The 22,198-nt window shown below is 45.2% G+C and overlaps 1 protein-coding gene across 2 annotated transcripts in view; it reads right to left on the bottom strand.

The window, feature by feature from the left end:
• LOC119179282 (extracellular serine/threonine protein CG31145) overlaps positions 1-22,198 on the bottom strand; it is a 281,455-nt gene that overhangs the window by 96,573 nt on the left and 162,684 nt on the right. For both annotated transcript variants that reach the window (XM_075868977.1, XM_075868976.1), the window contains one exon: positions 2,018-2,745. The gene's annotated coding sequence lies outside the window, so the exon portion shown is untranslated. The remainder of the gene's footprint in view (positions 1-2,017; positions 2,746-22,198) is intronic.

Consider the following 22,198-nt stretch of genomic DNA (forward strand, 5'->3'; position numbering starts at 1 on the left):
TTATCGAAGTTGCCCAATGAGCTTGTGAATACGGTATTGTTGTAAAATGAGGGTACAGCGCTCTCGACACAGGCGACGTAGAAACACGATGCGTTCGGGTAGTTCAACGTAACTTCTTTACACGGGTCCCTTAATTGTAAAAGGTTGCGCACCATAACGCTCCAGTAAAGCTTAGGTGTAACGAATCATTCGTCCCAAAGAAAATTAAACTGAAGAGGCCTATAATCTCTCGCACGCTGCATTTTAGTCTCCTCTCATTAGGGTGCATTAGGTACATTGCTCGCGGAAGGTAACGCGACATCGAAAGGTTTTGAAGTATACACTCTCAGGGAAAAAAAGAAGGTGTGGTTCGACTCTTCTTCGCTGCACACGTGACACTCACCTGCGCAACTTCCTTTAGAGGGTTATGTTGCCCCTATTTAGGAGTGTTTTCGGACGCGCCGCTCTCCACAAGAGAGCGAGTCGTTTAAAAAGACATACATTCTACGACTCTCCTGCAAAGAGTCAACGTAAATCTCTGTAGAAAGTTATAGACGTGACAGTCACATGTGTAGCAAAGAGCTAAACGACACTTTTTTTAGAGTTTAAGAACTCGTATGCGCATCGCAATAACTACTTCATAACGCTACGAAGCCACAGCCACTACAGTATATGTTGTCTATAATGCAAGTGTACGAGCCACTATTACACCGAAGTGACTATAGAGACTGGTGATGGTGGAAACGAAAATGCGTGCATTGCTTTGACGCAAATAGAAGCGTTTCGTTCATTTGCCGCTTTACGAGGGTGAAACATTGGACACGACGTGAGTCGACTTTCATGCCAACCTTCCATATCGGTTGCATTCCTAAATACTCTCAAGTTGAGGACGAGACTTGGCCTACTTCTTCACCGGGTCTTTCAAGCCGTGCGATGGAAAGCAACAGGTGGTCGGCAGTATACACATATCCATCTATCGGCAGCTGCATTAGTAACGACCTCGTGTGCTTGAATGGTCGTTGCATATTACTTCGCATCCATGACTTTACAAATTGTGACGTGTGCTTCTCTGAGTAATACAGCTTTGAAGGGCCCCTAAACAACTCCGTGTTCAAAGACTTCAACGACAAGGGAGTGAGTGCAGACTACCTTCGGAGCCCGTTCAGGAGTCCTTTGAAATTCAGTAGCTTCTACGAACAGTGACAACGTAGCGTCTTGCAATTAGTTTGTGCTCACAAATGTTTGAATGCGCCTGGTCGTGTTTATAGGCGACAGCGGGGGCGACAGAGGGCTAGATGTAACGTACGACCAGCAACAGGTCTTTTGTTACAGTACAAGGAGGAAAAGCCTTCCCTTCGGCGTACAGGAAAAAAAAAAATGATGGCACGACGTTCAGCCACACCTCATCAATCGCGTGACGTCATAAAACGCAGCAAATATATGCTACAGCAAAATTTCTTTGGCGTCTTGATTTTAACCTAGTGCATAAGTAAGTTTTATTGAAATCTGAAAGCTTCTCTAGCGATGCCGTCCGTAGATATTATTGCGCTATTTCCGTAGACAAGGGCAGGACAACGAATTACACAATGACGGAGCACTGACAATCAACCGAAGCCCATTGTTCCATAAGGCCAAATATGTAAGTCGAAATCTTAGAAGACAAAAGAACTGAATTTAAAGGACCACTCCGGCTCACTGAACTCTTCAAGACAGCTCATGTAAATGTTCGGTAAGAAAGGAATTCTTGTTCTCGTGGCGACAATGACGTGCGTGCAAACGGATGTCTTTCAATTTTTCCTTGAAACAATTCGCGTCGGCCGGTTGATATCTACACGCAGCTATTTGGGTCGCCCAGTCTGAGGATTGTGAAGAAGCACTGCAGCAAACCAGCTTCCCTAAATATGCATTCCACGTAGTCACGTTGCCACTTTTGCTAATCGAAGACCATATGAAAAGTGAACGTGGTGAAATAAAGGTGCTGCAAAAGAAGAAGGATGCGACACACGCAAACATTGAGAATGAAAACATCGGTACTCACGTAACTTCGACAGCTGATGTCACGCGTCGAAGACAGTCACGTGGCTTCGAAGGCGATCAAGCAGTTCGGACGGCTGTGCGGCATTTGGTCGTCAACACCACTCAGAGCAGGTGTTCAAAAGCCTGCGCTCCTTCCCGAGCGACACACTGCTGTTGCTTGTCAACGCCGCAACCCACCGGTGACGAGGCGGTCATTCCATCAGCTCGTCGAAGGAGCCGCCGTACCACGCGTGAACAGCCACTGGCTCTGGCGCGGTCCCTTCCCGGGGTCCCTTCCACCGCTTGACCGGAGATCGGGAAGCGGGGGCAACGGCGTCCGTCGCCATAGCGACGGGAGCGCACGACTCCGGCGACGCCCCGTGGGACGTTCCCGAAACAGGTGCTGCTCCTCTCCCCGCTGGGGTGCGTCCCGCTGCTCTCTCCCCGGAGGAATAATACTCCCCTCTCTCTTTTTACTCCCTCCACCTTGGGGAGTTCTGCTTCTCCCTATTCCGGTGACTCCCTCTCGGAGCGGAGTGCTTTGCCTCCGGTGACCCCCTCCTCCCTTTCCAACTATGGGAGTGTGGCAGCTTCACCTGGATTCGCTTTGCCACGCTGTTTTCGCAGTAACGGGCGCAGGCTTGCGGCACGGCCTCGTGCTTTCGGGGGAGTCGTACTGGATTAGACGGGGATTTTCGGATCGCCCGGACCGGGATTTACGACGACGAACGATGCGATGCGCTGAATAACCTGCGAAAGGCGAAAAAAAGATGCGTGAAAGAGAGTATTAAAACTAGGGCCGAGCGACATGCACGTATACGATTCTGCAGCTTACATGTGAAAGCTTTTTTACATCGTGCGAAAACCACAACTTGAATTACCGTGACAATAATGCTTTCTTTTCCTCACTACACCGAGCATCTCTTTCTTTTTTCGTAAATTGAGCAAGTGATATCAATGTTTTAACGTTAACATACTACAATATACATTTGTTGTAATAGGTTTATGAATATGTCCATCCGTGCATCAATTTTCTACTGGTTCACGATTATTCGTGCCTTTACGATGAAAATAATTTTTTTTAAGAGAAGAGGACTAGATATAGCTGCATCCAGGCACAAACCTATTCTTAAACACAATCAATTAAACAAATATTGGCACACGTTCCCGTGAACACACCTACAAGGCCGAAATAAACGAGCCACACCACGGTGTGACTATCTATCTCTGCATGTCGTATTTATTGCACACCGTACTCAAAACAAAACAGGCAGCGCTGAGTAAATAGCAGCAGAAAAGACGGCACACTCAAGTTCTGCCAAGTAGCTAAATGATGTACGGGCGTTTGTAATATGTGCAAAGCTCCAATAGCACACCTCACTCTGGGCAACCAGGCTAAAGATATCGGGCTCTATGTAATGTTTATCGCCAAAATCGCATAACGTTCAATGTGCACAGTCAATTTAAAAAAAAAGGAATTCACGAATTTCAGCGTTAAAAACACGAGTTTCAAAAAGCAGCAAGTGACTAGCACTTTGAGGCGAAAAATAATAGCGCAGACTGAGGACGACGCGACAACCAGAATGAAAGTTTCGGCATGTTGGTAGAACATAATGAATGTAACAACAGTGCAATATAGAAGGACTGACTAAGATAACACACACAGCGTCGACATTCAACATAGGGTTAAAAGCCACCACTCTGCGTGCAATTTATCGTCATCAGTCATTTTCTGTTGCGCTGTGCTTACATTAGGATATGGCAGTATATGCAGATATGACAGTATAAGGCACGACCGCTTTATCCTAGTGTTTCTTTTCTCGTCATTTCCCTCTATTTCTGTTGGCACCACAATTATTTCGCTCAGCTTTGCACGGACTCATCGCTTATGTGGCTTGAAAAAAATATTTCCATACGGACGTAGTTAAGCACACTGAACAAAAGTCCACAGCATTAGCTACAAAGTTTTATGTACAATTTATTTATGAATAATTTCACGCTTCACCATACACCTAAATTATTTGATATTTATAAACATCTTTGACTATAGACGAAGTGCAATTAACCCACAATGAAGTTCCTCCAAAGACCATCAGATAAAACTTAAAATTAGAGCTTTAAGAACCGCTATTTGCGTAACGTATAACAATCACCTGTTGAAACCGAAACAGGTGTCAGTTGAAAGTCAATTAAACTTGAGCTGCGACATTTCTATAATGCCAAGATGCGCCAATCAAACAACCAGATTCATTCACACTGAATTACGAATTCTGCACAGGGAAGCTGGACACGGGAGCTGCGTTCCCCAGCGTATAAACCCGAAGTACGTGACCGAGCTTAGTTAGGCTCGGATTTATCGAAAACCGGTATAGCGACGAAACAATCAGCGACGTATTTTACAATTTCAAGTGGCCGGTATACTGGATGTACACGGGCGAACTGGGATATAGTGTACAAACAGTCGGTGGTTGTCTTTCAGCAATATGCACTTATTGTTCATCTACATATTATGCAAACAAAATTGTTGGTGCTAAGTACTCCTTGCACGGTCTTCCCAAGCCGCTTTTTTCTCGCGTATTCTTTCACTGGTAGTTAAAGCTTGCCGTCATTGATTTAAATGAATGAAGTAATGAACCTTAATAAGAAAAAGAGAGGGATTGAAGGAAAAAAAGGACAGAGGAAAGTCTATACGCTCCTGTCTCACAAGGTGTCCGTCAGCACTCCACGCTATAAGATACTCGTCAACTATAGTCGCGGTAGACCTTCATTACCTTTTCAGCTCCTTTCAGAACTCGGTTACGAAGTTTTGGGTCAGAGTTGTGCGCACAAGTACCAACTTGCCCAGTTAGTTCTTCGAGTACACTTTTCACCATCAGGTCGTAAACCCGACGGCCCATAGCAACTTATCTCTGTAGATTTAAGGTGTAAAGTTTCGAACCACACATAGAAAAGAACCCTTAAACGCGCACGTCTCTGCAACTATATATGGCCGCACCTAACGAACAGTGAGACTAACCAGCAAACAGGGGCGAACGATTCCATTGGCAAACGCCGGGAAAGGCTACGCCAATGGGTCCGCGCCACAGCTATACGAATGCCATCGCGAAAACTAAGAGTGTGATAAGACTACACAAAGCACCTATGGGCAATCGAGCGAGCAAGTAATCGTGTGCTTCATTGCCTCTGATATAACCGGCCCTCATACACGGAGCATTGGCTTCGCGAGGACTTACAATCACAGCCCGGAACTGCCCTCCCAATAAGTGCGGATTATCCGGCTAATCTCGCCATAAGACACGGTGGGAAAGCTTCACACGGCTTCGGCCATCCCGGCAAATGCACACATACCCCGGATTAAAGTCTATATACCATAGGAACGAGGCAAAATGGCGACGACATTACGGGAGGTGTCCGCAGAAGATAAGGATATATACGTCCTCACAGTAGGATTTATTACACGCTAACTGAACGAATCTTAAAAAAAAACAAAAAAAAAACGGCAGGCCTGCGCGGAAGGCGCAGCGCAGTCACAGCTACAAGAGCGGCCTTTCAAAGCTTTTTCAAAACGCCTATTGGGTAACTACTGCAAGCACGCACACTCGCTTGATACCCGCTAGGGCATAGTGGGTCGGCATTCGCTATGCTAGTTTTCGTCATTCTTCTACGAAGCGTGGTATTCGCTAAACACTTGCAGGGGATTTCGTGCCAATTGTTCACGCAGGAATCATCGCTGAAGTCGGTATGCGCCACAGTGAATAGGGGAACAAGAACAAGCCTTTGTAATGTGTTGAAGCGTTGGACGGTCCACTCGTTACGCGATTCGCCTTGTGCGACGACTGGTTGTTTTTTCGCTGTTTTAAAAAAGCTTTACAAGTCGTATTAACGCGATTGGTTTCACGACCTCAAGCCTGACTGAGGCGAGTTTGTCAACAAGTAACAAGCACCAGCGTAGCTCAGTAGTAGAATACTGGTATGGCACCAAGCGAACCCGGGTTTCGAGCTCCACTGTGTCTTTGGTGCTCGGTTTTTTTTTCTTTAATTTCGCGACTTGTGGTTACGGACACCAGCGGCGGCGGCGGCGGACAACTGCGCATGACCCGAGTTGCATGAGATCTCATGACAGCTTTCGCTGCAAAACGACGACAAACTTGACCAGACTTTTCGTTCTACGTGAACAGCATAATGCACATTTCAATAGATACTCACCGAACAAGTGCCGGCAGAGGAGGAGGAGGTAAGTTTATTTACAGAAAGGCAGAGAGGTCGGCCTGAGCGATAGCTTGCTCTAGCCTGCTACTCTACACTGGGGGAAGGGAAAGGGGAAAAGAAAGATTAATGGATGATGATGGTGAGATAGAGAGGTGAGTATGTAGTGTTCTTTCTAGCTGAGACACCTTTCAAAGCCGCGCACATAGTCCAGTTGTTTCTAAAAAGGTAATAACTGCTCTTGTGACCGCAGTTGCATTGTTGGTGTCTGGCCAAAAGCCCAACATGGTCTCATCAGTTAATGACCTACTGCGATATAGTTCAGTAGAAGAAATCAGTGTTTGTCGTTCACGTGCGTATGCTGGGCAGACACAAAATACGTGCTCAAGTGTTTCTGGCACATCACAGTGTTCACAATTAGGACCGGTGTCACTGCAACCGATGATATGTGCGTAACGTCTGGTGTACGCTACACCAAGACGAATGCGGTGAATCATACTTGTGAGTTGCCGTTTCAATTTAGGGGGCATGCGCAACCTCATTTCCGGGTCCCATTTGTGAAGTCGCTGGTGTCGCCGTTCCGGTTTGGTCCAGTGCTGAAGTGTGCAGTTGCGCATCACGCAGTGCCGGCAGAAAAGTATATTTCGTGGTAGGCACATTGCTATAGTCTACACTACAATACATCATTTACAATTACGATGGAATCTCAGCTAGTTGGCTGGTGTTCATAATAAAATTTCGTGCATATATTACGATTACGACAGAGGACAGAAGAAAGAACGGCTACAAACGCTGATCGTCGACTGAAGTTTGTTTACAAGAGCACGAATAAAAGAAAGGAATAGAGTCCACCAATTATCAGTAACACATGTACAGCTTCAAGATTAGCACAATTATAACTAAAACGCTGATAAAAGCTTTAATCTACCATGCCACAATCAAACAGCTTCGCATGAACGGCTTTCTTTTTTCCTGTTTTTAGAGATAGACGTCAGTACAAAGCCACCTCTTCTACTAATTTTTGTTTTCAGGAATTCAATGTGTGCCTGCCTGTGAGGTGCGAGAAGAGGAGTGGATAAATCTGGAATAATTAAGTGGGGTAAAGAGGGGTAGGAGAGTTGTCCGGATCGTATTGAGAAGGGCGGTTTGAAGGTGGTGAAGTCTATAAACTTCTAAAATAGATGATACAAAAAGAACAGATTTACATGAGGTGCATTTCACGTACAGACCTGAAACATACAGGGTGTCCTACATAACTCGAGCCAGGAATTAGAAAATGAAAGACACTTCACTAGCAAATTGAACCAAACACATAGTAGTCACACGAGCCTGTAGGTACTCAGGTTATTTTTTTATGGCTCCCCATACTAAATATTATTAATTCTTAATTACATATTTTTAAGTTACGGGCTGGAAGCCCAAAATCTGAACACTGAGATGTAGAGCACTTTCAGAAACCACCGACCAAATTGTTTCCTGTACATTAAGTCTAGCGCTGTCATTTTTTCCGCGTTGTAAAGAAAGCCTACAGCGGAACTATAGCAGTGCGCTCGCGATTAATCACACGGCTTCTTTTAACATTTCGTGGGCTTTCTTTACAACGTGGAAAAATATAACAGCGCGAGACGTATCGTACAGGAAACAATTTAGTCGGTGGTTTCTGAAAGTGCTTTACATCTCAGTGTTCATAATTTGGTTTTCCAGCACATAACTAAAAATATGTATCATGATTTACTACTTAATTAGTAAGGGGAGAAATAAAAATGACCTGAGTACCTACAGGCTAGTGCGAGTTGTATGCGTTTGGTTAAATTCGTTTCCAAAGTGCCTTTCAATTTCAGATTCTTGGCTCAAGTTACGTGGGACACCCTGTATATATAAATCCATGAACGTCTCATAGTCTGTGTACAGTTTCATGAAACCACGAAATATTCGTCGCCATGCGCCTATACCTCAGAACACAACGGGTGTTCTCTTTTTATCGGGAACTTCGCCCGCTTTGAAGAGTGGCCGAAACGACCCAAAATCTCGCCCACAGCTTCTATAGCCTAAAGGCTATACGTTTCGGCAGCCAGACTTCCACAGCGTCTGTAACCAGTACCAATGCTTGCCAGACATACATCACTACACAGCCATTTCGGAGGTATACCAAGGCAGCAGACGAATGACGATGAACACAGAAAAACCTCAACGCGAATTCCCATTCACAACTTCCGGGTTACTTCATGTAACGCAGCACCACCCAAACCCAATGCAGACGGTTTTAAAGACGATAGCCTCTCTTGGGGACCTTCGACGGAAACATTTTGGTCTGTCTGTACATTCTGTTTGTTCGCCCTACCTACCTACCTACCTACCTACCTACCTACCTACCTACCTACCTATCTATCTATCTATCTATCTATCTATCTATCTATCTATCTATCTATCTATCTATCTATCTATCTATCTATCTATCTATCTATCTATCTATCTAACTATCTGTATATATATATATATATATATATATATATATATATATATATATATATATATATATATATATATATATATATATATATCACAGGAAGCGAGATCGATTCGTCCATATGTGCGATGAGAAGGCTGCTCCGTTCGTCAGAAGGGTGAAATTACCGGCAGGAAAATAGAAGAGGCTATATGGTATTATCGGGCACGAATGAAAAAGGGAGATATAGATAGAGAGAGAGAGAAAGCGCGACATCAGGGTCGATCACGACTGAATTACGGTTTGAAATGGCGAAGATGAGCGTTCGGCCTTTGCGACGACTGGATATCTGGGGTTATCTGTTTCTTTCTTTTTTTTTCCCGTTGTCGCGGAATGAAGAGAGTTCTCCGTACATATATAGTGGACATCGAAAACGCAGGCAGGCCGAGGCAATATACCCCTGCAGAGCTGTTGCCTCCGAGAGGATGATTGTGTCGCCATCTTTCGGCGGCGAGCTCGCACGAACCTCGCCGAGCGTAAACGAGGAAAAAAGCGCGCACGGGAGAGGGAAGGGGACGTAGACTCACGCCCAAGTCAAGTTGGAACGACGAAAGTTGGTGCTTCGAAATGACAGAAATGTGAATATCTGCCTCTTCTCGACTGGCTGTGTGCGGTAATGCGAAAACCTGGTATGACTCCGGTGTAAGTACGCGAGCAGAAAGCAGGATTTTCAAGATGGGGAAGTCTCGTTTCTAGTTAATACGGCAGCAGTACGCGGCACACACATTAAAACAAGGAGAGAGAAAAGACAGTACAAGCGCTGGCCTTCTGCGTTGCATTCTCCTTTGTCTCTTTCGGTGCGTTCTCCATAACGAGAAAATGGCGTTCCACCTAAAGACAAACATACCCCGCGAGCACTGCAGTCGGGAGATTAAGCACAATTGTAACATACACGGGGCGACTTTAATAAGGTTACGCTGCGTATTTTAGGGGCAAAGCTCCTTAAGGCGTGGGCTGTGCGTCCCATGTATGTAGCCACCTCTCGTTTAGTTCTTGCAATGTTCACTAGATGGCAGTACTTTTAGCTGATGATGGAAAGATGCGAGACGTTATAAACTAGACGGCGGTACTAGTAGTTGATGATGAAAGATACGAGATGTTATGAAACAAAAAAGATTCCACATATCGCGCATGTCATTGGTGGAAGGCAATTGTTCGATTTAGTGCGGCGACGTACGCTAAGGGTAGCATTGTAATAAAATCGAGTGGGCAAAGTGTACGGAGGATTCATGGTTTAGCAGGTTTACCTCCGGAGCTTCGCCTACTCATCATCATCATTCACTTCGTGGATATGGCGGCACTTTTTTTTATCTTGGGCATAATAACATCCCACGGTTTTACTTCGAGGAGAGGAGAGGAGTGGAGGGGCGGACGACGGCATTATTCCTTTATGTGCGTGCATGAGTTTGTGTGCGTGCGCGCCTTGATATATAATGCATACAAACTCGAAAAGTGGTGCCCCCCCCCTTACCAACACGAAGAAACTTCGGACCCCTAATTTTGCGCATGCCCCCGGCTACAGCTACGCAGCGTGCAATCTGCGTGTCGCATGCAGTGTTAGCACGGAGCTTCCACCAGAGCACGTGATTGATTGATTGATTGATTGATTGATTGATTGATTGATTGACTGACTGATTGATTGATTGATCTGTGGGGTTCAACGTCCCAAAAACCACCATATGATTATGAAAGACGCCGTAGTGGAAGGCTACGGAAGTTTCGACCACCAGGGGTTCTTTAACGTGCACCCAAATCTGAGCACACGGGCCTACAGCATTTCCACCTCCTTCGATAATGCAGCCACCGCAGCCGGGATTCGATCCCGCGACCGGCGGGTCAGCAGCCGAGTACCTTAGCCACTAGACCACCGCGGAGAAGATTCCGCCAGAGCTCGTGGACATAAAACAAAAGACGTAGTGCAGTTTTATACACAGATAATGAAAGCGGCAGATGAGTATTCGAAGGTTTTGGCTTCAAATCTCACCGACGAAACGGGTGACTCGAAGAGCGAAGTTGTGTAGCAAATCGTTCCTTGCGAGGCGATCACAAACACAAAATAAAGCTAAGGTCTTAACGGGTGTGTTCTACTGTGCGGCCTACCAGAAATTTCGATATGTTCAAGTGAAAAGTCTGCCTAAATAAAGTAATCAATACACATGCGACAAACCGGCTACGCTGTGCCAGCATTCCGCGGCTTGGTACAAGCTCTGAGTCATTCTTTTTTTCGTGCACTTCAATTTTTCTTAATACACGACAGAAGCGTTATATTACTGTAGTTACGAAACCACAAACTGTATGCTCTTTTTTCTCCCTTAATCGCATGTCACTTCCATTAGTTGTTTTCCATTAAGAAATTTCGAGCCTCTTCTTGCTTAGTACAGTCTTGGCTTGCAAAATTTTGCTTCTCTGAGTGTATGCGAACAACATAGAAGTACTCTCTGGGAGCATTTCAAGCACGGGCACACTCGGTAAAATAAAGGCGAGCCCGATCGCTCACGTTATTACAAAAGTACGTCTATTCACCGCGATTTCAATGAGTCTACAAACTTTTCCTTCGCCTGCGTCGGAAGTGCCGTTGAGGTATCAAAAGTGCAGCTGGGTGATTTGTCAAAATTTCTTTTCCCCCTTTACTCTCGCCTTGCTGCGCGTGACCTTATTCAATAATGGGACTCCTACAACGATCAATCAGCAAATCTATCCGCGATGTCTCATTCGGCCTCCCTGCGCATTGATCGACCCAACTAATCAGTCCACGATAGTAAGAAGGAAACAAAAAAAGCGATCGATCATCTGCCTGTTCATATCACTCTATCGGTTGAAGCGGAAAACGGTCGGTTATACTCGTCGACGAGCACGTCCAAGGAAAGTTCAGTTTAATTTTTTTTAGACAGACAGACAAACAGACACAGACAGATTAATATGTCGGGTTTAATGTCCCAAAACCACCACAGGATTATGAGAGACGCCGTAGTGGAGGGCTCCGCAAATTTCAACCACCTGGGATTTTTCTAACGTGCACCCAAATCTGAGCACACGGGCCCACATCATTTTCGACTCCGTCGAAAATGCAGCCGCCGCAGCTGGGATTCGATCCCGCGACATGCGGGTGAGCAGCCGAGTACCTTAGCCACTAGACCACCGCGGAGGGGACAGAAAGAAAGAAAGAAAGAAAGAAAGAAAGAAAGAAAGATAGATAGATAGATAGATAGATAGATAGATAGATAGATAGATAGATAGATAGATAGATAGATAGATAGATAGATAGATAGACAGCATTTATGGCCCACTTTCTGGATTCAGAAACCTTCATTGTGTTTACAGCAAACCTTTTAATTAAGGAGAGCCAGCAACGTAACAAATAACAGCGGAATGCAAGCTGTACTTACAGAAATGCAGTGCCACAGGATAAGACGTAAAGAACAAGAATTGCAGACAGGTGTGTAACAACGTATGTATGTATGTATGTATGTATGTATGTATGTATGTATGTATGTATGCACGTATGTATGTATGTATGTATGTATGTATGTATGTATGTATGTATGTATGTATGTATGTATGTATGTATGTATGCACGTATGTATGCATGTACGTATGTATGCACGTATGTATGTATGTATGTATGTATGTATGTATGTATGTATGTATGTATGTATGTATGTATGTATGTATGTATGTATGTATGTATGTATGTATGTATGTATGTATGTATGTATGTATGTATGTATGCACGTATGTATGTATGTATGTATGTATGTATGTATGTATGTATGTATGTATGTATGTATGCATGTATGTATGTATGTATGTATGTATGCACGCACGCATGTATGTATGTATGTATGTATGTATGTATGTATGTATGTATGTATGTATGTATGTATGTATGTATGTATGTATGTATGTATGTATGTATGTATGTATGTATGTATGTATGTATGTATGCACGTATGTATGTATGTATGTATGTATGTATGTATGTATGTATGTATGTATGTATGTATGTATGTATGTATGTATGTATGTATGTATGTATGTATGTATGTATGCATGTATGTATGTATGCATGTATGTATGTATGCATGTATGCACGTATGTATGTATGTACGTATGTATGTATGTATGTATGTATGTATGTATGTATGTATGTATGTATGTATGTATGTATGTATGTATGTATGTATGTATGTATGCACGTAAGTATGTATGTATGTATGTATGTATGTATGTATGTATGTATGTATGTATGTATGTATGTATGTATGTATGTATGTATGTATGCACGCATGTATGTATGTATGTATGTATGTATGTATGTATGTATGTATGTATGTATGTATGTATGTATGTATGTATGTATGTATGTATGTATGTATGCACGCATGTATGCATGTACGTATGTATGCACGCATGTATGTATGTATGTATGTATGTATGTATGTATGTATGTATGTATGTATGTATGTATGTATGTATGTATGTATGTCTGTCTGTATGTATGTATGTATGTATGTATGTATGTATGTATGTATGTATGTATGTATGTATGTATGAGGTGACACTCGAGGATGCATTGTCTACTCTAAGGTCCCTAGATGGAACAAGCTTGAAGTGCACTATCGCTGAAAAAGCCACCCCCCCCCCCTTAACCTCACCTACTGCTGACCTGTTCTAAGTAGGATGTGGGGGAGGGAGACACACATTTTCCCGAGTAACTGGAGCATCTGTGATTAGAGGCATACAATAAAAATATCTTCTTCGACTGACGACCAGAAGGTCGCGTGATCGAATCCCGGCTGCGGAGGCAGCCTCTGCTAGAGAGGCTAACACGCTTGAGCTTCGTGCACTTGGACTTGGGTGCATGTTAGAGAACCCTAAGAGATCAAATTTCCGCAGCTTTCGGCTACGGCGTTCGTCGTAATCATGTCGTAATTTTGGGACGTTAATCTCCAACAATCACTGAAAAAAGATATGTTCTCCCTTTATTTGACTGCTGACGACACGCAAGCGCTACGTTTTTCCGCATTGCACGAGCGCGCTGAGGCGGAGTATAAAGCCACTGTTGGCACGTTTTTTTCGTATTTCAATATGCATATACCCGTAGTACATGCATGAGCACCGCCCCAGAATCCTAAATCAGCGCCAGGCTAGCGGTGACTACTAATCTCTTTAGTGCTGGCCTCGGTGAGGACGACGTCGATGTTTTACCCACGGCCGCGAGGGAACGAGCAGGGCCTGTAGAAACCATCCTACCTAGAGCTTGCCTCTAGCTCATTTAGTGCTGTCTCTCTCCATCGGTAGCAAGCACGGGGTACGTCTTATACTGCACTAGCGCGTTCACAGGAGATAGCCAAAGAATAGAACAAGCTTGGCTGTAGTGACAGACGTGAGACAGACAGACAGACAGACAAACAGACAGACAGACAGACAGACAGACAGACAGATAGACAGACGGACGGACAGACAGGCGGACGGACGGACGGACGGACGGACAGACAGACGGACGGACAGACAGGCGGACGGACAGGCGGACGGACGGACGGACGGACGGACAGACAGACAGGCGGACGGACGGAAGGACGGAGAGACAGACAGACAGACAGGCGGACGGACGGACGGACGGACGGACAGACAGACAGACAGACAGACAGACAGACAGACAGACAGACAGACAGACAGACAGACAGACAGACAGACAGACAAATCGATTATCTGAAGTGAAACGGTAATACAAAACGCACCAAGGTCAAGCGAACGTATCTAACCCTGTATGAGTGATATATTTCTCGTACTTCATACGTAGGGTTCGCGCATCCCTCAAAAAAGAGAAAGAACAAACTGCCCAGCTCACACAACTGCTCAGTAAATAGACATTTGAATAGCTTTCCCACGTAAGCCGTTGAAGGTGAAGCGCTGTCTGCCGATGCCCCTTGCGCAGCGGTCGTTGAGCTCCTGCGCGGCTTTCGTTTATTCACTCATGCATCGGAAGTCGGGTCACGTCTATGTTGGACTCTTTATGTGACTTCAATCGTAGAGGAACATTGATTGAACTTTTCTCTGGGTGTTTGCGAACTTTATCAGAATTCCTTTGTGAATACCAACGACATTTTTTTTCTTCAGGTGGGACATTCAGAAGGTTGCGAGAACTCTTCTGTGGCCGTTAAAACTATACGTCAGAACTCCTTTGTGGTTGAAATGAACTTCTTTTCAGATGGGTGCAAACGAGCTTTGTCAGAGCTTTTTGGTCGGTGTCAATGAACTTCTTTTCAGGTGGGTGTTGACCTTTCGGAGGGCGTTCATAAACTTCGTAAACACATTTTTTTTCGGTGTATCTTTTCGGTGGGAGTAAACGAGCTCTGAGAAAAGTTTTCGGTGGTTGTTTGCGAGTTTCATCAGAACTCATCTACAGCTGTCGTCGTCATCATCATCATCATCATCATCACCACCACCACCACCACCACCACCACCACCACCACCACCACCACCACCACCACCACCACCAGTTTTGTGGGAACCTTTTGGTGGGCGTCGTTTAACTCATTTTTCAGGTGGGTGTAAATGATCTTTGTCAGAACTTTTCTACGAATGTAAACGAACTTTGTCACAGCAACTCTGCGGGTGTCAGCGAGCTTTTCTTCAATAAGACGTTTCTTCCATGTGAGGCTTAATCACCTTAATCACCTTTGATAAGAACATTTCTGCTGGTGTAAATTAACTATGTCAGACAGCCTCTGTGAGACACCACTTCATGTAGCTTCGTCCTGCCGCTATAGGCTGCGCGTCCTGACGTCATTACAAGTGGAAAAATTCCATGTCACGCGGTGTCTGCGTAACTTCAAAGTACCCAGCCGACAGAATACGTTTTCTTCTATCAGAAAGCTGTACGATCCATGCAGCTGGCCTGCACGAGAAGGTCTCGCAAACGAGTTCATTGTTCGTGAACGAGTAAAAAACAAACTGAAAAAAATAAACGACTCAATTCTTTGCATTTGTATCTCTTGAAGCGGCCGCACTTGCTACAGCAGTCGAGGCACGGTATTCCGAAGAGTTCGTCGTAAAATACCCGTTTGTGTTCGCCTAGTAGCAAGTATGCGGGTAGGGCACGACTTTATGTAAAGCGAGACAAATGAAGGCAGGAGACAGGCAAGGGCGAACACGAGACAAAGAAATGCCGGAACATAACAAAAGAAACGCGAATACAGAAATCTCGCAAGTTTCTTCTTTTTTTTCGTTTCATGACTTCTGGGCAAAACAGAAAAAAAAGACAATCACTCAACAGTGTGGCACTGCGTGACAGGGGTAAGTTTAGAGATACGCATCGCAGAAAGCACACAAACACACACAAAAAAAGGTTTAGCTGGAACCAGTGTAATGATCGCTATACGCTCCTATTCAGAATACTATAACAAGTATAGAGTATTGCTCTTGTTGTGTATGCTTGCGAACGACTATATATTTGATGCAATTTCTCAATAAAAATCAGTTGGAAGTCAACGCTCAGTTCTTTTGCGTTGACCGGCTTCAGTGTTTCTTGCTTCCCATTATTCGCTGGACCAGTTGGTGTTCCCCGAAAAGACAGTTTACGATAAAACACACACCGGTAGCCACTAATACTAACACGAAGGTGAGCCCTAAATCGGCGTTGCTCTGATGCGCATTCTTCGTGTGGGCCACGGTGCCAGCGTCCGTGCGTTCCGGACGAAACAGCCGCGCGGCCTTGAGCTGTCGCCACCTGCCGCGACGTGGCGCTAGCGCGCGTTCGCAGCTAAGGTCTCTAGATGAAAACAAGTTTCATCTCGGGACTCAATTCGCAGCCACTGATCTCTCATACACTGCTACGCAAGCAAACTACGTTACACAAAAAGATTCCCCCCCGCTGCGCTCCATTCGTCACAGCGTGACGTCTCGCGCCGCCAGACGGCCGTCTCTCGAGACTATGGTCTCCAGATAGAGCAAAACGTAAAAAAGAAAGAGGGCGGAGGCAATGCAAAGCGGCAGCGACATGGGCGGCGATATCGTGGTTGAATGCATAATGAACAAAGGAAGTAAAAGAAGATAGCAGCTCATCGGATGGGAGAGGAGGAAGGGCCAGCATCCGTGGGAATCGAGAGGCGAAAGCGAGGCTACGGCGAGCCCGTTTCCCATCGCGTTCGTAAAGCCGAGCAGCCGTCGCTCGCCCGGTCTCTGCGTGGAGACGTACACACACGCGATTGCGTACGTTTGGTTGTTCTGCACGTTCGTTTGTGGCGCGTGTGAAGCGAATCGCGGCCACAGCGAGATTATACTGCGCGGGCCGTTTTGTTTTCACACGCAGCGGCAACGGGCGGTGAACGCCTCGGATCCATTCATGGTCGGGGATCATATAACGTCTCAAAACCTTGACACGATTATGAGAGGGCGCCGTATAGTGGAGGGCTCCGGAAATTTCTGCCCCTTGGGGGTCCTTTAACGTGCATGGGCCTGGTGCCCATGCACCCCCGTGGATGATTGCAGCCGCCACGGCAGGCATTCGATCCCGCCACCTTCTGGGTCCAGCGGTCCACCACTAAAAACCACGCGAGCCCCGTGACGGGTCGTACTCACCAGGAGCGGACGGCAACGTCTTGTCACGGCAGAGACCATACCGACTATTTTTTTACTTCTGTTCGTCGTTAAAGAGACTGCCGGTCTCTACGGAGACCTGCTATGTCTTCAGTAGAGATTGGCAGTATTGCAATTAAAAAAAATAAATAAATAAATAAATAATAAATAAATAATAAATAAATACATAAAGATATTTACAGAATTTGCAGAATATTCGCGTCGATAATTTCGGGAGAACTCAATATTTCGCGCTTACAGCCCATTTCATACAGTCTTTGAGCCCAAAACGTGTCAGTACGATAAGATACAATAAATAGGGTGATAATGATGATGAATTATTGCGACAAGGCTATAAAGAAGAAGTTATCAGGCAAGAAACAGTCAAGGAAGGGCCTGTACTCGTTAAAACGGGTGCACGCTAACCTCCACACCAGAGTGGACGTTCAGCAGCTCTCGCACACTTGACAGCAGGGCTAATGTAACTAATACGGCTAATATGACGTGGTGTCATCAGGAAAGGACACCCCACCACGAAGGAAAGAACAAGAAGGAATAATCATGAAGTCATGCAGCCAGCTTTGGCAGACCAACGTGTTTTGAAGCCAGTGGTGTTAGCCCAACCATAGAGTTTCCCAATATACACTAGAGGGAACTCTGGCGCTAGTGTCTAAGGAAGCTGTAACGCATGGCGCTTCAGCAAGTATGGAAATGACGGGTAGTACACACATTTGTCTAATCTTCGTACTTATGGCCTGCTTTTGGCTCCGTGTGTGGTCATGTGGCTTGGAGCTGTTTTCTCACGAAACAAAAATCAGCAAACGTTCAGCGACTGCGCTTCACCGCGTTATTTTTTTTTTTTGGAATTAGCTTTCCAAATCGGGTCACGAAGTTCAAAAGGGTTCAATCTTTCTTTCAAAACAAAACCGACACACAGCAATAAACGAAGCCGCAAGTACGATTCGCCGCCCGCAAGTACGAAGACTAGGCAAATGTGTGTGCTACCCATCATTCCCATGGTCGCTGAACGATCGCAGCGCCAGAGTGCCCTCTAGTTAATTTTGAGAAACTCTATGAGCCCAACAACTGACGCGTCATGATCGCGCAAGAAATGAGATTTTCCGAGACTTCGGGCTATGGCGCCCGGTAGATTTTAATCGAACCGCGCTTGTTCAGAAACAGAACGCCGAAGTAAAGTAGTAAAACCTACTACACTCTCTGACGTTTTCATCACGTGTTGCGTCGGCATGACAGGCTTCAACTGTGTGACGTAATGCCTCCTCTGGCCCATTTTGATTTATATGTGAGGTTTAACGTTCCAAAACCACCGTATGATTATGAGAGACGCCGTAGTGGAGGGCTCCGGAAATTTCGACCACCAGGGGTTCTTTAACGTGCACCCAAATCTGAGCACACGGGCCTACAACATTTCCGCCCCCATCGGAAATGCAGCCGCCGCAGACGGGATTCGAACCCGCGACCTGCGGGTCAGTAGCCGAGTACCTTAGCCACTAGACCACCGCGGCGGGGCAGGCCCATTTTCTTCCTTCATGGACTGAGCTAAGCGCTTTGTGGACATGAGCCTATACAATCACCCTGTTTTTTTTTAGACTTAGCTCCGTCATACGGCACTGTCGCACAGAAAGGTCACCGCCTCTGCGGGCTAGTTAAAAGATTCAAGCGGTTCTGCGTATAGGTTCAAAGCCCGTCCTTTAACCGGGGCGTGGGCGATCCACTCGTGGTATGGTTGTTAGGAGCGTGACCTATATAGCGGGACCCTTACGTGACAAGAAGACGAACCACTCGTTCTTTGAACAAGTTTTTTTCTCCATTTATTTTTCTTTCTTTTTATTTAGCTACGTTTCATGTGACCGCTGTCGATTTCCATATTTTTTTTTTTCCTGAACGAGAGAAACGACTCGATTGAAGGAAGTATCCAGGGGTGCGGTCAGGGAAAGCGAGGGGGTTCTTAGAACCAGAATCACCCTCCCCCCAAACATGCCCCCCTCGCCCTGTCCCTTGAGCTCGGAGCTTATGCATATATTGTACAGAACGACATAAGTAACCAACCAGCTTTATTAAAACAAAAGAATGACTGGGATAATACTGCAACAATCTGCTTTGTTTACTTGTGTTTTCGCAAGTTAGAACTGTTAAAAACAATTATGAATTTACCGACACTGTCACTCTCCCTTTGTTTCACTCGTGCAAATTAAGGATGCACGATATCTATCTGTATGCGTGTGATATATCTTTTTCGTACATGGAACCCCTAGTTATTTATTTATTTTTTTGGGGGCCCCCAACTAGCCTTCGGCTATGGGTCCAACCAGTCGTGATGTTTCTGTACGCTTCACAGTTTGCAAATAAACAATTGAATTGAATTGAATATCGTTTGGCTACCGGTCCTCTTGTGTGTTTTTTTAATTTATTTTATTTTTATCAATTGCGTATAACACCCTCCAAAAGAATGTCTGTCTGAGCCCCGGAAATGATAGAGAGGCGGACCTGATCTATAGATTCCTGCTGTCCAGCGAGCAACGATGGGACAATCAGCGTCAGTGGGCAGCGCCGACCGACGCTCGGCACTTTAAGGACGTGATATCGCGGACTCACAAACTACTATGCTGTCTGCCTGTTAGCTGTGGCGTCAATACAGCTAACAAAGCATAACCATACCCATCACCCTTCGTTCGTGCGTGCAATGAGAGCTAAACTATCTACACTATTAACCCACCTTCACGCAAAAAAATGAGCAAGAAATATGCTTTAGACAGGCTACCGAAGCTATAGTCATTGTAACAAAGCCCTATCTGCTCATCAATGCACGCATCAAGTATTTCGCTACGCACGACTTCACTACGCACCATTTGAGACCGAAAAAAAAAAAACATTATGGCAATCACCATGCTATCTTCATTACCATCATGCATAGAAAGACTCTCGACTGTAGGCTATAGTTCCCCCCCCCCCCCTTTTCCATCGAACATTTTCCACATCCGTCACAGATTGATATCCGCGGCCCCTTGACTCAAGCATATCGTCTCAGTGAACGCAACTGACGAGTCATTCGTTAAATTGTAGTACTCTCATTATTGTAGTATAGGCAATGCCGCATTATCGTAGGCGAAGTGGCCGACGAGGATCACGTTCCGTCATTACGAAACTACCGTGTTCTCTTTCGCGCTTCGGCTGACACAGTTTCGTCCGAAGCCGGCTTCACGCGTGTGCTGCGCGTTGTTCCGTCACAAAGCAACGCGCAGCGAAAAACATCCCCACTAGCGAACGTACATACGTGGCATTATCGTAATCGTTATCAGTGGGTGAACGCCGAACAACAGTCGCCGTAGGCCTACGTAGCTGCTATATTGTGGATCTGGCAGCACCTGCGGCCCGCATCAAAGACGGCGGCGCGCTGACGACGTCTGCATTACGCTGCACGGAACTGACTCGCATGCACGAGCGTCGTGCAAACAGAAGCGCACAGCGGTCGCGAAGTCCATTGGTGTAGCCTTCGATAAATTCTCGCTGCCTTGGTTTCGCTAAGTGCAGTCGCTAGGCGTCGCCACCGCTGCCTAACCTTGTATTTATTTATTTATTTATTTATTTATTTATTTATTTATTTATTTATTTATTTATTTATTTATTTATTTATACACATACCTACAGCGCCCTCTGGGGGCATTGTTGTAGGGGGGTTTACAAATTCAAAGTACATTTAAATCAGTGGGAACAAGTTGAATTGCACGGCACTCAAAAAATAAAAACAAATCAAAAACACCTAAATCACAGCATACAATATCGTTATGTGAGCACATACTCCTTTAAAAGGGAAGGAAACGCTGTGGAAGGGGCTGTCACAATGTTTTTTTGGAAGACCGTTCCATTCGTGAATAGTTTTAGGGAAAAAAAAAAAGTATTTGCATACGTTGATGTCCGGCACATATATTCACACACTTTCAAAGGATGGTCCCGTCGTGGTGAGATGTATGTTGGTGGTCTGATGTATTTCTTTTTATCGATCCCACTTTTGTCGTTTATTAGGTTGTAGAAAAGACATAGCCTGATATGTTTACGCCTTGAGGAGAGTAACGGCCAACCAAGTGAACTAACAATTTCGCTAGACCTTCCGGTGAAGTCGTAATCACCCGTCACAAACCGGGCGGCACGTTTCTGAATGCGCTCCGATGCATCAATATTTAACTTTGTAGGTGATTATTCGCCCAGTTTGTTTTTCTTCCCCCTTCTCCCCGTATAGTGATCATCAAATAAAAGTTTCCGAACGCACACCTATACTTACGACTCAAATGCACGCATCCGCACATACACTTTGGCAAATTTAAACACATATTTGCATCAAACACCGCCAAAAAAAGAACCAACATACGTTAACACCATGCTTGCACGCGTGCTGACTGACGGACACACAAACAGACCACAATTAACGCACACAGGCCAACACATACAAGCTTACGCACACACGTAAACACAAGCAGCCACACAAGTACGTCACAAAAAAACAACAAATAAAGCTTTTTGAGCCAGATGTATGGGTACGCATACGCACGAACATATTTTATGCCAACAAACACAAACACACAAAAAGATACACGTATAAAAACGGACGCGCGGTATACCGCACGCAGGATGTAAATACAACGTCAATGAAAACAAGAGCACCAACATCACAGAAACATATACGCCACGTAAAAACTCATCACGGTAGCAGCGTAGAAACGAAAACAAAACACAAACACATGTGTCAGAAGCGAACACAAAAGAAAGCCACGAGTGCAAAAACACAAGTATACAAGCAAGCAGCCACCATACAAAAGAAAAACACATGCAAGCGCAACAACACCACAACGTAAACAAACACATAAGCACGCAAAGGAAACAGACCCGGCATCA

This window comes from Rhipicephalus microplus, chromosome 7, assembly GCF_043290135.1.
Source record: "Rhipicephalus microplus isolate Deutch F79 chromosome 7, USDA_Rmic, whole genome shotgun sequence".
NCBI classification, from domain to species: domain Eukaryota; kingdom Metazoa; phylum Arthropoda; class Arachnida; order Ixodida; family Ixodidae; genus Rhipicephalus; species Rhipicephalus microplus.